Source organism: Pinus tabuliformis, chromosome 6, assembly GCF_031772625.1.
Source record: "Pinus tabuliformis cultivar Carrire ecotype Pingquan chromosome 6, CPIR1, whole genome shotgun sequence".
Classification (NCBI taxonomy): Eukaryota; Viridiplantae; Streptophyta; class Pinopsida; order Pinales; family Pinaceae; genus Pinus; species Pinus tabuliformis.
The window spans coordinates 1,059,842,355-1,059,856,749 of NC_142292.1; positions in this window are offsets into that span (position 1 = coordinate 1,059,842,355).

Genomic DNA, 14,395 nt, shown 5'->3' on the forward strand with positions numbered 1-14,395 from the left:
GAAAGGAAGAGGAGGTCCATCTAATTCAAGAAAGCCTGCTCCAAAATTTTGGGACTCTAATAGAAGATTTAAAAGGGAACTAACACAATTTGAATGTTACAACTTCCACAAGCATGGGCACTATGCCCGAGACTGTCTAGAGAAGAGAAATGCTCTTAGGTCCTACAACAACAATCGCGGCTTCAACAACAACATGTCTATAACTATAGAAGAAGAGATGATCGTGATGAAGGCCATCGTCCTCAAAAGAGATCAAGGAATTCAAGGTATGGAAATAATGCAACTGCTACTCAATTTGAATATTTTCTTATTTCTTCTCTTTCTAGTTCCTCTCCTCCAGATTCGTTTGATAGTTGGTTGGTAGATAGTGGGGCCTCTAGACACTTCACTGGGTATCATGAAGTCCTCTCAAACTTGGTTGAGAGGGAGACTAATTTGAAGATCATTCTTGAGGACAATTCTACTTATCTGTGAAGGGCTTTGGTTCTGTTTCATTTCATTTGGACTATGGTGAAATTGTACATCTACATGATGTTATGTATGTTCTGGGATTGAAGAACCCTGTATCTATAGATTCTTTCTTAGAAGACAAAGGGATGAGAGTTTCCTTCATAAGAGGGAAGGTTCTTACTTGGCCTATGTAATCTTGCATGAGGGATCATTCACTTTGGGATCAAGAATTAAAGGACTCTATAGAGTCAATGGAAGACCAATCTGAGCATTAATACATGATAGAAATCATTAAAGTGTGCTATGACATTGAAGATTCGCTCATCTCCACTATGAAGCTCTACCTAAAGTAAGAAGGATGACTTCTGGAATGCTTGAGGTTCAAGCTAATCATGATCGAGTTTGTATGGGTTGTGCAAGTGGAAATAAATTGAAGGGACCATTCCCTTTTAGCAGGAGTGTGACCAGTGATATTTGACAACTCATACATTTTGATTTATGTGGACCCATGCCGATGAAATTTCTTGGTGGCTACATATACTATATAATATTTGTGGATGACTTCTCACGAAAGACATGGATATTCTTCTTGAAACACAAGGATGATGCATTTGATATGTTCAAGGACTTCAAGGCAATAATAGAGAATCAAACAAGGAAGAGAATTAAAGTCTTTAAGTCTGATGATGGTGGATAATTAATTTTAAATGAGTTCAATGAATTTTGCAAGAGAGTGGGAATTAAGGAGACCATAGTATCTTACAAATTTGAACAAAATGGAGTGGTTGAAAGAAATAACAAGACCATCATGGAAGCTGCCCGAGCTATGTTGCATGATCAAAATTTGCTGAAGTTTCTACGGGGAGAAGCTCCCAACACAACGATCTACGTTCAAAACATGACCCCTCATCAAGCCTTGGGTGACAAGACCCCTGAAGAAGTCTTCACAGGTGTGAATCATGATGTTGGTCACTTACGGATCTTTGGATGCCTTGTATACTTTCATGTTCCAAAGGATAAGAGGAACAAGATGGAAGCTTCATGGAAGAAATGTACACTTGTTGTAGGTTTCAACCTCGTATAGAAATTACCTGCATACGAATTCTAAAACACAGAAAATAAACAATAGCGGGAGCATAACACATACAACAAATATACACAGAGATTTTCCCCTGGATCCCAAAATCGGGACTACCAAATTGATTTTTCATTATGTTCCTTTCAATGTTACAATACATATATATACATGCTGAAGCATCTAATACCATGGATCGAAAACCATTGCGCCCAAAACCATGCACAAAACCATAGGTAGGTCCGCCCACCTAATATAGGGTCCAATTTTTTTTCCCAGGGACACTGCCTCGGACCCCGTAGAGGGGGGCTAACCACCCCCCTCAAACCCCTCGTATAGGGGGGGCTGCCGCCCCCCTTGTGACCCCCCTGCTGCGTAATCGACGCAATGAAGGGCCCTCTAACCCCCTGGTTAACTAGGGGAGATAGTCATGGAAATAATATAACACAACCCAACACTTGTTGGATGTTGTGAAAATTTTAAAGCTTATAGAACATATGTGCTTGGTCAAAGGAATATCGAGTTTAGAAGGGATGTGACATTCGATGAAGATGCCGCCCTTGGAAAAGCAAGGGACATTCCTCCTCCTCCCAATGTTGAGAAGAAGGATGATGGCATGGACCTACTAGAAGTTCCTTCTGTGCCTGAACTTGAGACAATTGTTGATGATGATCCCTTGGAACCTACACCCCTTAGATCCCCCTCCAAGTGATCCTCTTGTCAGGATGAGATCAATTTGGATCTGTGACACTTTACAAGATGTTGAGAGACATGCTGCTACTAGAGGAACCTTTATAGAAAGTAAGAAGCCATGCTGATATCAGGGTTATGTTGTGGCTATGAGAAACACCGTGTTGATAAATCTAGGGCAACAAATTAAGTGATTTCTCTTACTTTGATAACTGCTTGTGATGTACTTTTACTTAGCTTGATTAACTTCTTCTTTGACTTGATTATTCTCAGTGTTCTCTATCATCAAAAAACTACCAAACAATAAAATCAATGAGACAATAGGACAAAATATGTAGGCTATCATCTGGGGCCAAAACCTCTCCTCTTGAGAGGAAAACCCGCAATAACTCTTCTCTTCTTATAGAACTTTAATTGATGAATTCCAAGATGTATGAACCTTGACCAAGACTCCCATAAGACCAAGTCAAAACCTCTCCTTGATGAGCTTCTCTTCCTCAAAGTCAATGTTGGTCAAACTTGCCCCACAAATTAAGATTTCGACCCTTCGTCATAATTTCAGCTTGCTGCTGTAGGACTGTAATTTCGGCCTCTTCTATAGAAACCCTAGTTCACATGTGTAGCTAGAATATGGATCAATTTTCCTCTTTTCTCCTTTGCTTCACTTTCCTTCTCTTCCTTGTCAACTCGACTTGAAAATTAGGCTTCTTGTCATTGGAATCTCGGTTCCTGCAACTAAGTCTTCACTGTAGTAAGGTGATGCCCTAAACTTCACACGTGTGGAGGAATATAACCCAAAAAAGACCCAACAAATTTTTGATTTTCTTTTGCTTATTTTATCTCCTCTTCCTCACTCTTCTTTAGGTCCCCTTATTGCCTTGATCAAACTTCTTGCGTGTTTCTTGGTTTCTCTCTTGAGTGAGGCCAAGTACTCATTTATATAGTCTTCCTTGAGTCCTCAAATAGGCTGACTTGTCCTTCTAGATGGGCCAAATTGCACTTTTGAAGGCCGACTTGATCTTTGCACTATGACGAGGCCTTAGAGGGTCTTTGACTCTAGTTTGACTGAAACAAAATTTTCTGGTACATTATGTAACATTCCCAAACAAGTCTTCAATACATGACAATGACTCAATTGACTTGTAGACTAAATGACAATCCCTAGAAGCACTCAATGGGTGCTTAACTTAAAATTAATTTTACCTTGAGCATGAAACCCATGCCTCAAGAATATCAAATAATAAATTTATTTTCCTCTTTACATTAAATACATAAAATCATGATTACATATGTCATTATGAATACTGAACCTAGTTACATATTTCAACACTCCCTCTTAATTAGGGAGGTATTCATAATTCATACAAGGTACTTGGACATTTTCAAACTGAAGAATTCTCATAAGAAGAGTCACATTGGTACTTCCTTAGCTTATGTCAGAGCATCTCTTCATACCAACCAACATTGTCACATAACAAGACCTTGACTAACAACTCTATCTCTCCACAAGATCATAGCAAAATGTTGACGAGGCCAATGACTGACAAACACCATCATCATTATCCTCAAGGTACATACCCCACTCGGGTGTTTACAGGGTATGTCCCTTTAGGACAATTCCTATCTTGGAATAACACATACTCAAGCTATTTCCTCCTCGACTACTCTTATCTTGGATGCCCTACCTCATCCTCAAAGAGTATAAAAATCAATCTCAGATGCTTACCCAATCCTCCATTCTTTCTTCACAATATGAAGACAAGAAAAATGTGTTTATCTCCTCCTCTCAACTAGGGAAGGTATAATCATTCCTATAAAATGAATATTTCTAAGATCCCTCTTATCTAGGGACTTGTCCAAGCTCCCTCTTAACTAGGGACTTGTTTCAACAACTCTCTACTCTTTATCGGAGATCATGTTACCTTCAACTGCTTGTAGAGATCCTCCTTTTGATGTCATGATTTTTTCTTCATCATTATGGAGCCTTCATCTTCTCGGTTTTCTTCGTAGGGTATCTTCCATCCATCACTTTCCTTCATGAACCACATCTGGTTTTTCTTCATCTAGCTATCTTTTTCCAAGTCATGTTGCTTTCAGGATCTTCCATCCATTCTAGGTTTTAGGTGACATTGACAACTCTCTTTTGGTAGCCCTTTTTCAACCCAACCAAATGTTGTTCAAAAATCAAAACGAACATCAAGTCAAAGTTACCTTTTATGATGGCCTTTCATCATGACATCCGCTGCTTGCAACATCAACATCTTGCATATTCATAAACACATCTCCAAGAATTTCAATGTCAAAGGTCTCCTTCCTTTATAGACCTTATTAGGGTAGTCTTACCTTCTCTATGGAGATGTCATATCCAATTATTCTAGTCATCAGATGTTGATTTCTTATCTTTTCTTACGTGACTATAGTTGTATCTTTCACAACCTCTTCTTTCTTTCTTCAAATATTTCTCTTCAGGAACTTCTAGACATATTTCCTTCATCTTATCAATATGTGAACTAATTCAAGGTGTATTCCTTCTTGCATATTTCCAAAGGAAGAGATCCTTTTCTTCGATTATTCTCATGAGATAGAGCATTCACCCATGCTATTTGCAACTATTTTATGACATGACTTAATTTATCAAATATATACATACCTCTTTTCTCCTTTTGGTCATCTAGACTTCCTTCGACAACTTCCTTTCCTTGCTTGAAAGTTCTTCAACTATTTGACATGCTGCAATCCTTTTCCATCATACTATCATCCTTTTAAATAATGTATCCCACACAAAGTGGAATGATCATCGAGACACTTTCTTCTTCCAAGTAGAGGTGAACCTTCTAATGAAGATTCCAACGGAGGATCTTGATTATCCTCATCTTGCAAATGCTCCTTTCTAATGATGATGACGTATGATGAATTATTTTTTATCTTATACCATGCTAGATGACTTTATTTCAACCATATATACTACTTATTCTTTCAATTAGGTTACCAATAACTACTTTATTTCTATAATGACTACTACATCCATGTAGACTTCTACTTCAACTATCCTTTCAAGCTTCTATAATGAGTTCTTGCTTTAATCATATGTTTCTACTATGATGCCATCTCCTATTACGATGTATCCTATCATACTTTAAATTCTTTCTACCATGGTAGATATCTTACACAAAAATTGAAAAGAACTAAGTGAAGGAGATTATCTTAGTCATAGTAGAGATCTTTCATTTCCTCCTTTGATTTCTTCTTATGAGATTCTTCCATTATTTGGTGAAATGGACTTCTTTCCTTTCTTTCCTTTTCTTGTTGTCCTTCTTGAGTTTCAGACAATCTCTCTTGAAATTCCCATGTTACTGATAACCATAGCATTGAATCTTTGACATATTGATCTTCTTCTTTTTCCGAGGACCAAACTTCCCAAACTTTCCTTTTCTCTTGGCCGTGGTAGCGCTTGAAACTATTTTCTTGGTCCAATATCACCCTTTGCTTTTAACTTGGTTTCTTCAATCTTACACAACTACCAAAGTTCATTGAATGGGGTGGCTTCCTTCTTTCCATAGATGCTTGATACAATGGTGCCCCATTCATCAGGTAGTGCATTGAGCACCATTTTAATCATTTCTTTATCAAACATTATTTCCCCCAACTCTTGCAGTTGATCTCATATTTATGACACCCTCATAGTATATGAGGCTATTCCTTCTTCTTTTGATACCTTCATCTTATATAGATCGGTTCTCAAATATATTACTTCTCCTACAGTGCTTACGGAGAATAATTCTACCAACTTGTCATAGATGTCTTTTGACTTTTCCAATTTTGCTACACAGGGGATGAGAGAATCCTTGATTGATTCTATAAGTATTCTTTGAGCCCTTATTTCCCCCTTCATCTACTTTTCTAGATCTCGAGCTTCTTCCTTTGGCAGTTTGACAATGAAACCCTTACCATGTCCAATGAATTCATTTTCTATGAGGATTAAATATGTCCTATTCTTCCATGCAAGGAAATTTGATGACCCAACCAATTTATTTCTCTCCTTGCAGAATGAAGTCATTTTGATGGTAGATTCAGTCATAGATATAATAGTACTTAATTCGCAAGTGAATATGCTCCTTTTATGGCGATATCTTCAACTTGATGCCTTCTTGATTATGATGATGATGTTTTATTTCTTGAATATGACAATGCTTCTTATACATATGTCCTTCTTCAAATATGCTTGTGATGAGATTCTTGATTCAAATAGAGGGAGAGTACTTTGATTCCTTTGATGATGATGGAAACTCTTCTTATTTCTTCCTTGAAATGGACACTTCAAGATGCTTCAAATGTATAGCACTTGTTTGAGTGGAGGTAGGGTCCTTGAGGTATTTCTTTTCCTTGTGATAATGGTGTATGATCTTTCCAAGAATACTTTGAGTGAAGAATCCTTATTGAATGAGCTAGGGTTTTGAGGCCTTCTTAGATCCTTCTTTCAAGATGATGAGTGAGTTAGTCCTTGATGATTTCTTTGTACTCGGCCCTTCTGTATCCCTTCTTGATGATACGATGTCCTCTTTGATGTCTTGACCTTTCTTGATACCCCTTTTTATGATCCTTCTTCAAGCTTCCTTTCCTTGTCTTGTCACCTTAGATGTGATACCATGTTGAGAAATCCAGGGTAGAAAATTAAGTGATTTCTATTACTTTGATAATTGCTTCTGATGTATTTTTACTTAACTTCATTAGCTTCTTCTTTCACTTGATTATTATTAGTGTTCTCTATCATCAAACAAATACCAAATAATAAAATCGATGAGACAATAGGAAACAAGATGTAGGCTATCATCCAGGGCCAAAACCTCTCCTCTTGAGAGGAAAACCCACAATAACTCTTCTCTTCTTATAGAGATTTAATTGACGAATTCCAAGACCTATGACCCTTGACCAAGACTCCTTAAAGGCCAAGTCAAAACCTCTCCTTGATGAAATTCTCTTCCTCCAAGTCAATGCTGGTCAAACTTGCTCCACAACTTCAGATTTCATCCCTTCTTCATAATTTCAACTTGCTGTTGTAGGACTGAAATTTGCAGCCTCTTCTCCATAAACCCCAGTTCACACGTGTGGCTAGAATATGGATCAATTTGCCTGTTTTATCCTTCGATTGAATTTACTTATCTTCCTTGTCAACTCAGCTTGCAAATTAGGCTTCTTGTCACTGTAATCTCGGTTCCTGCAACTTAGTATTCATTGTAGCAAGATGATGCCCTAAACTTTGCATGTGTGGAGGAATACAACCCAAAACAGACCCAATTTTTTTCAATTTTTTTTTGCTTATTTTATCTCCTTTGTTAGGCCAGGGGTAACTCCACAAATTAATTGTGTTTTGCATTAAGAGAGAACATGAATATATACAAGTTGAGGGAGACAACTGGGTTTCATCTCCCAATGTCTCTTCGTCTTCCAACTTCCTTTATTTTTCTATTTACAATATTTACATAGATTTTCATAATCCTAAAGATTAGGTGTCAACATTCCCCTCCTAATCTGAAGGGATGTTGGTGAGTCCAAGTATCATTCTGAATCTTTCAAACTTTTCTCTCCCAAGTGCTTTGGTGAATATGTCTGCAATCTGCTCATCTGTGGAACAATTTCATAGGTCGATTGTCTTGGCCTCAACATGATGTTGAATCAGATGGTATTTTGTATTGATGTACTTCGTTAGATCTTAGAATTTTGGGTTCTTGGCCAAATTTATTGCAGAAGTGTTATCAATCAAAAGAGGATTTGAATGCACTTGTTTCTCATGCAAATCTTCTAGAATTTTCCTGAGCCACATAATTTCCTTTATTGCTTCAGCTCCTGCCACATATTTTGCCTCAATTGTGGAATCTGCTAGAACTGACTGTTTGCGTGACCTCCAGGAGAAAACTCCTAATCCAAGAATCATAACATAACATGAAGTAGATACTCTAGTTTCTTTATCTCCATCAAAGTTTGAATCAGAGTATCCAATCAAGTTGAAGTCATCCACCTATGTATACTTGAGTCCAAAGTCTTGAGTTCCTTCAAGTACTTTAGAACTATTTTTGCAACAAACCAATGACCTTCACAAGGATTTTGCATAAACCTGGAGAGGGTTCCAACAACAAATCAAATGTCTGGTCTGGTGGTAGTCAGGTAGTTAAGACTTCCTACAAGCTGTCTATACTTTGTTGCATCCTCAAATTCTTTTCCTTCAGTAGATGTGAGCTTTAAGTTTTGTTCAAAGGCATGTAGCCACCATATAATATGAAATTTCATTACGATATAAAATGGAGTGAATGGAACATCCCATTCTATGGAATACCACTTATAGCTTCCTTAAAAAATGAACTTAAATTTTCTATGCCATATTCACTGTCATATAATACATTCACTCCATTCAAATTGTACGCACATTATGAAGAAGACTGACCATTCACCATAAAAAATTCAAAGCATACCATGATACACCATGTATCTTAACACACCACATTCATGCACATATAAATTGATTTATTCTATCAAAATATATCAATACATCTCACACCAATTGCAACACATGGATTCATGGAAAAACGACATGGGGAATGACACAACTTTCAAATGGGAATCACGACCTAAAAAAATTATCTAGCACACAATGACACATACCAGTGAAATGCATACCATATTCAATTCAGCGCAGGAACATGACCAACCTCACAACCATCGAAACAATTTCAACGCTCAACGTTTGTAGGAGAATTATGAGCATGAGAAGTTTCGATCTTCCGAACATAATGCTACCTTTTTTTGCTATCTTCCTTACTATTATTTAGGTCTGTTTCTTGCCTTGATCGAACTTCTTGTTTGTTTCTTGGATGCTTTCTGGAGTGAGACAGAGTGCTCCTATATATAGTCTTCCTTGAGTCCTCAAATAGGCCGACTTGTCCTTTTAAATGGTCTGACATGCACTTTTGAAGACCGACTTGATCATTGCACTATGTCGAGGTCTTAAAGGGTCTTTGACTCTAATTTCAATCAAATAAAATTTTCTTTTACAATATGTAACATGCCCAAATGGGTCTTCAATACATGACAATGAATCAATTGACTTGTAGAGTAAATGACAAGCCCTAGAAACACTCAATGGGTGCTTGACCTAAAATTAAATTTCCCTTGAGCATGAAACCCATGCCTCAAGAATATCAAATAATAAATTTATTTTTCTCTTTCCATTAAATACATAAAATCATGATTACATATGTAATTATGAAGACCGAATCTAGTTACATATTTCAACACATCATACAGGCTGAACCACACACCTTTAAAGGAGTAGTGAAAGAGTAAGCATGGAAGGATGCTACGGTAGAGGAATACGAATCTATAATGAAGAATGATGTGTGGGGATTAGTTCCAAGGCCCAAACGAAAGTTTGTTTTCACTTTCTAATGGATGTACAAGATCAAGCATGGAGCAGATGGAAATATCGAGAAATATAAGGTGAGGTTTGTGGCTAGAGGTTTCTCCCAGAAAGAGGGAGAAGGTTATGATGAAAATTTTGCACCAGTTGCCTGCTACACTACCATTAGACCTATTGTTGCCCTAACTTCTAGCCCGGGATGGAATATTCACCAAACGGATGTGAAGACCACATTTATACATGGCATACTCCAAGAATAAGTATATGTTGAGGAACCACAGGGATTTAAGTACATGATAGGAAGACTCATGTGCATAGGCCGAAAAAAGCATTCTACGGACTAAATCAAGCCCCCAGGGCTTGGTATGCTCACATTGATAGCTACATGATGAAGCTTGGTTTTAAAAGAAGTAATGATGACCCAAAATTATACTTCAAAGTTGTACAATGTATGCTCTTGATTTTGGTTTTATATATTGATGAATTATTCTTGAGAGGTAGTTAGCCTATAATTCTCGAATGTAAGACAGAGATAACCTTCAAATTTGAGGTGAAAGACCTTGGATTGATGCACTACGTCCTGGTCTTAGAGGTGTGGCAGAGGCTTGGTGAGATTTTCCTTTCATAAGGGAAATATGTGGTGAAACTCTTGGAAATATTTTGAATGGTAGAATGCAAGTCCATGGCCACACCGATGGAGATGAAATTCAAGAAGCTATGTGGAGAAGCTGCTGGACCTGATTTGGCGAATCCTTCTGAGTATCGAAAGTTGATTGGGGCACTGATGTTTATTGTGAACACTTGACCAGACATATGTTTTGGAATTAAAACTCTGAGTCAATTTATGACTAAGCCTCTACATGCACATTGGGTTGTTGCTAAGCATGTGTTGAGATACTTACATGGGACGAATAATCTTGGACTAAGATATACCGCCAAATATGTGAGGTTACATGGACACACTGATGCTAACTGGGCCATAAATATTATTGACAGGAAGAGCACATCAAGGTGTTGTTTTAGCCTTGGATCTTCCATGATATCATGGATGAGCAAGAAGCAGAAGCCCATTACCCTTAACACGACTGAGGCTGAGTACATTGTTGCTAGCATGGCCATTTATGAGGCAGTATGGTCAAGGAAGATCTTTGGAGAGTTGTTTAAGAAGGCTCTATATACAACGACGATATATTGTGACAACAAGAGTGGGATATGACTGGAAGAGAATCTTGTGTTCCACGACGAGTAAAATCACATTGAAATTAGATACACTATATTTGAGAGATGGTGTAGAGAGGATCCGTAAGACTCCATCACATTTTGACTGATAAGCATATAAAAAATATTGTTACCAAGGATTTACTAAAATGGAAGTTCTTGGTATTCAGAGAGCAAATAGAACTAATGGACATGACCCTCCCAGGAAAGGGTCATGACTAATTGAGGACATTGAGCTATGATCTTCCCCTGTTTGATCTCCTAGGCAACGGAATTGAGCCATAAAGCTCTTACGATTGAGATAAATATGGATAATATGATATTAATGATCTTTACCTCTCATGGTAAGTGGTATCCTGCTCAAGTGAAGGGATGTAGGTGTTTTGCCGCTAAATCTTGAGGGTCAAGATGTGAAGATCAACAAACAATAGGATAGATGCGATCCTTACCTCATGGTAAGTAGTATCCTACATATTGTCCTTGGATATAGGGTGGAAAATTGATCTCCCTATGAGTAGATTCAAGAGTGTTCATGCCGATGAGTAGAGATGAGCAAAGATGATCCGAGATGGGCACAGATGAACTGGGATGAGACATGATATGTTTCAACAATGATGCTATTATGACATTTAATATGAGATTCATCATGCAATAGGTAATTCCTCCCTAGCTGAGAGGGAGTGTTGAAATTTTGTAGCTCAAGGATAAATTCCCTCCATTGGGAAGCCTTCCTGATCTGAAGAAGACCCTACTATCCCTTGGAACAATATAATTTGGTTAAGGAGAAATATTATTTTTCATGTGGAAGCCAAATCTTCACAAAAGTTATACAACTCAACTCGGGCAAGGAAATTAGACCTCCAAAGACACATATAAATGAACCACACTTTACATCATTTGGAGGCATCTCATCGTACACATCTTCTTCTCTTTTATTGGTTTGTACACTTCCGAATTGCAGGGCCAAGTTCACATGTGCAAAGGAGAGAGGGTCTATTTTATGTTGACCAAGTTTGACTTTTATTTGGGGACTGTTTTGACTAGTGTTGGCCATGGAGCATTTGACCTTGTTTGACTAATTTTCTGATTTGTTTGGAGGGCTGAGATGATTGAGAGGTTGTTCAAACTTTTTCAAACCACTTTGACTAGTGTTGACTTTAGATTATGGTCTAGGGTTTTCGTAAGTCAACACCTTGACTTTGACCAAATTATGTGGGAGAATAGTTGATTGTTTTGACAAGATTTGACCAAGCTTAGAATGTCGAGTTGACTGATGCTTTAACCAAAAGTTTTGGAGGTTGATTTTACTATTGACTATTGATTGGTTAGGGCTTGTTTTGCTGCTGTTGAATTTGTTCAGAATTGACAGAATTGAATTTGGACCAGATTTGACTACATTTTTCATTTTGGATTAGATATTGGATTGTTGACTTGGTTAGTCAAGGGCTTGACCCTTCAAACTCATTGTTGATGAAATTGAACATTGTATCTCTCTACTAAACATTTGATGACAATCTAATAGAAGAAGAATCTGGAAAGGGTTTTCCCCCTTGTAGGGTTTTTCCATGGTCTTTGACCAAATCTTGTGTCTCTATTTTTCTTGGCTGTATTATATTGTGCATTAGTTTACTATTTTATCTACAATTGATTAATGTTGTTGGAAGATTGAATTATATTGGAAATTGATTGCTAATTGAAGAAGAATTGAAATAAGTGATTGTGTTAAGCATAAAACATTGGAAAATTAACAAGCTTAGTGTGCCCTGTTTGTAAAATGGAATACCAATTGATTTGGTATTGTTACCAGTCAGGTACCTTCCCGACTGAACATATAACAAAAATTTGAATGTTTTCCTACTTTAGTAGGAATCATGATGAACAAACATTATAGAATAACACCTTTTGATGAATAATATGAGCAAGAAGCTTCGATAAAACTAGTGTTTCCTGAACTTTATACATCTAATTAACAAATAGCTAATCCATGTGTATTCAAATTGGATAATCCAAAAAAATATAGATTAGTCAATGGAAGAAGATGAGATTTTTTTGAACAACCTATTACAATATTAAAATATTTTATGTAGAAATTGAATCATCAATTTTATGAGAAAATACTTGCATGTTTGGGTGGACCTTACAAACAAGTTATACAACAACCTCTTAGAGGAAAATCCTAATGGGGGGGAAGAAATAGGAGAAATGGAAGTTTGGGTTGTAGAAGGTTTTGGTGTTACTTATGTTTTACTAGAGATGCCTACTCTCAAATATGACCATATTAGAACTCATAATGAAGTACTGGTGCCATTATCACTGGAGGGAAAATACTTAAACCTGACACTGCTTTATAATCTTTCCTATTGCTTATTCAAGAATTACGATCTTTAGCCTTATAATTAAATCATGCTACTATATCTGAGAAATACATTCAGATAGATAGAGATGAAGTTTTAGATTAATGAATTGAGGTATTTTATGATTGATGAGAATAAACATAAAAAACTTTGAATTAAATTAGCTTCTCCCGAATGGGTTTGTGCTTGGCATGAATTTTTTTAACCTAAAGGTGATATAGTCGGATAGGTGACTAAACCATATACTCTACATTATGAAACTAATAAACCAGAAAGAAATGGATCATTTTGTGAAAGAATATTTAGACCTATTGAAATTAGAGTCCATAATTGTGGAAATTATATAGGGATCATAAATGAGAAGATGGACTAATTTTTTTTGCACACAATATGGAGTTGAAATCATTGATTCAAATATTCTAAGATATAAAATGAAATAAATTAAATGGCATGTCTGATGGTTCACGTATTGTATTTGAAATGCCTTCCTAGTTATATGTGAATCTATTAGCTATAACTAAGAAAGAATTAAAAGGCCTAATATATTGCAATGTGTGATTTGATATCAATGTGTGACTTGATATGGGGTCCCCTGGGTCAGCTTTGGGGTTAAGATAACCCAAGTTTTGGTACAATTTTTGTAAATAATGTAAAGTCTCTGTGATTTGTGGATACAGAGTGCATAGATGAATAAGAGTCAAAGGGCTTTATCCCCTTGTTTTATGTAAAGTTTGAGTGGGTTTTGAGATTCACCCATGGTCTGTGGACCATGACATTGTATAAAAAAGGCTATAAATAGTGAGTCTTAGCGAAGAGACAAGTATATTTAGACCGAGACTTAGAGGAAGCGATAGCAAGGATAAGTGGGTAGGATAAAAGAAGAAAGGCTCTGCAACTGAGTTCACAGAGGCCTAGGTAGAGTCCGTAGCTGAGTGCGCGGACCCCTGCAGCTGTGTGCGCATGGCAGTTTTGAGTCTGTAATCCTGAATTGAAGATCAATAAGACAATTTTGCGAATAATTCTTGCGTATTTATGTTTATATATATTAATGTTATATGCTGTTAATGAATGATGTGTTTTATGAAATATTGATTGAATGTTACACGATTCTATTGAATAAGTGTTAATGATGTACGCAATGAATGACTAAGTACTTTTGTGAAGGCTCTGATGAATTATTTGATGTTTATTAATAAC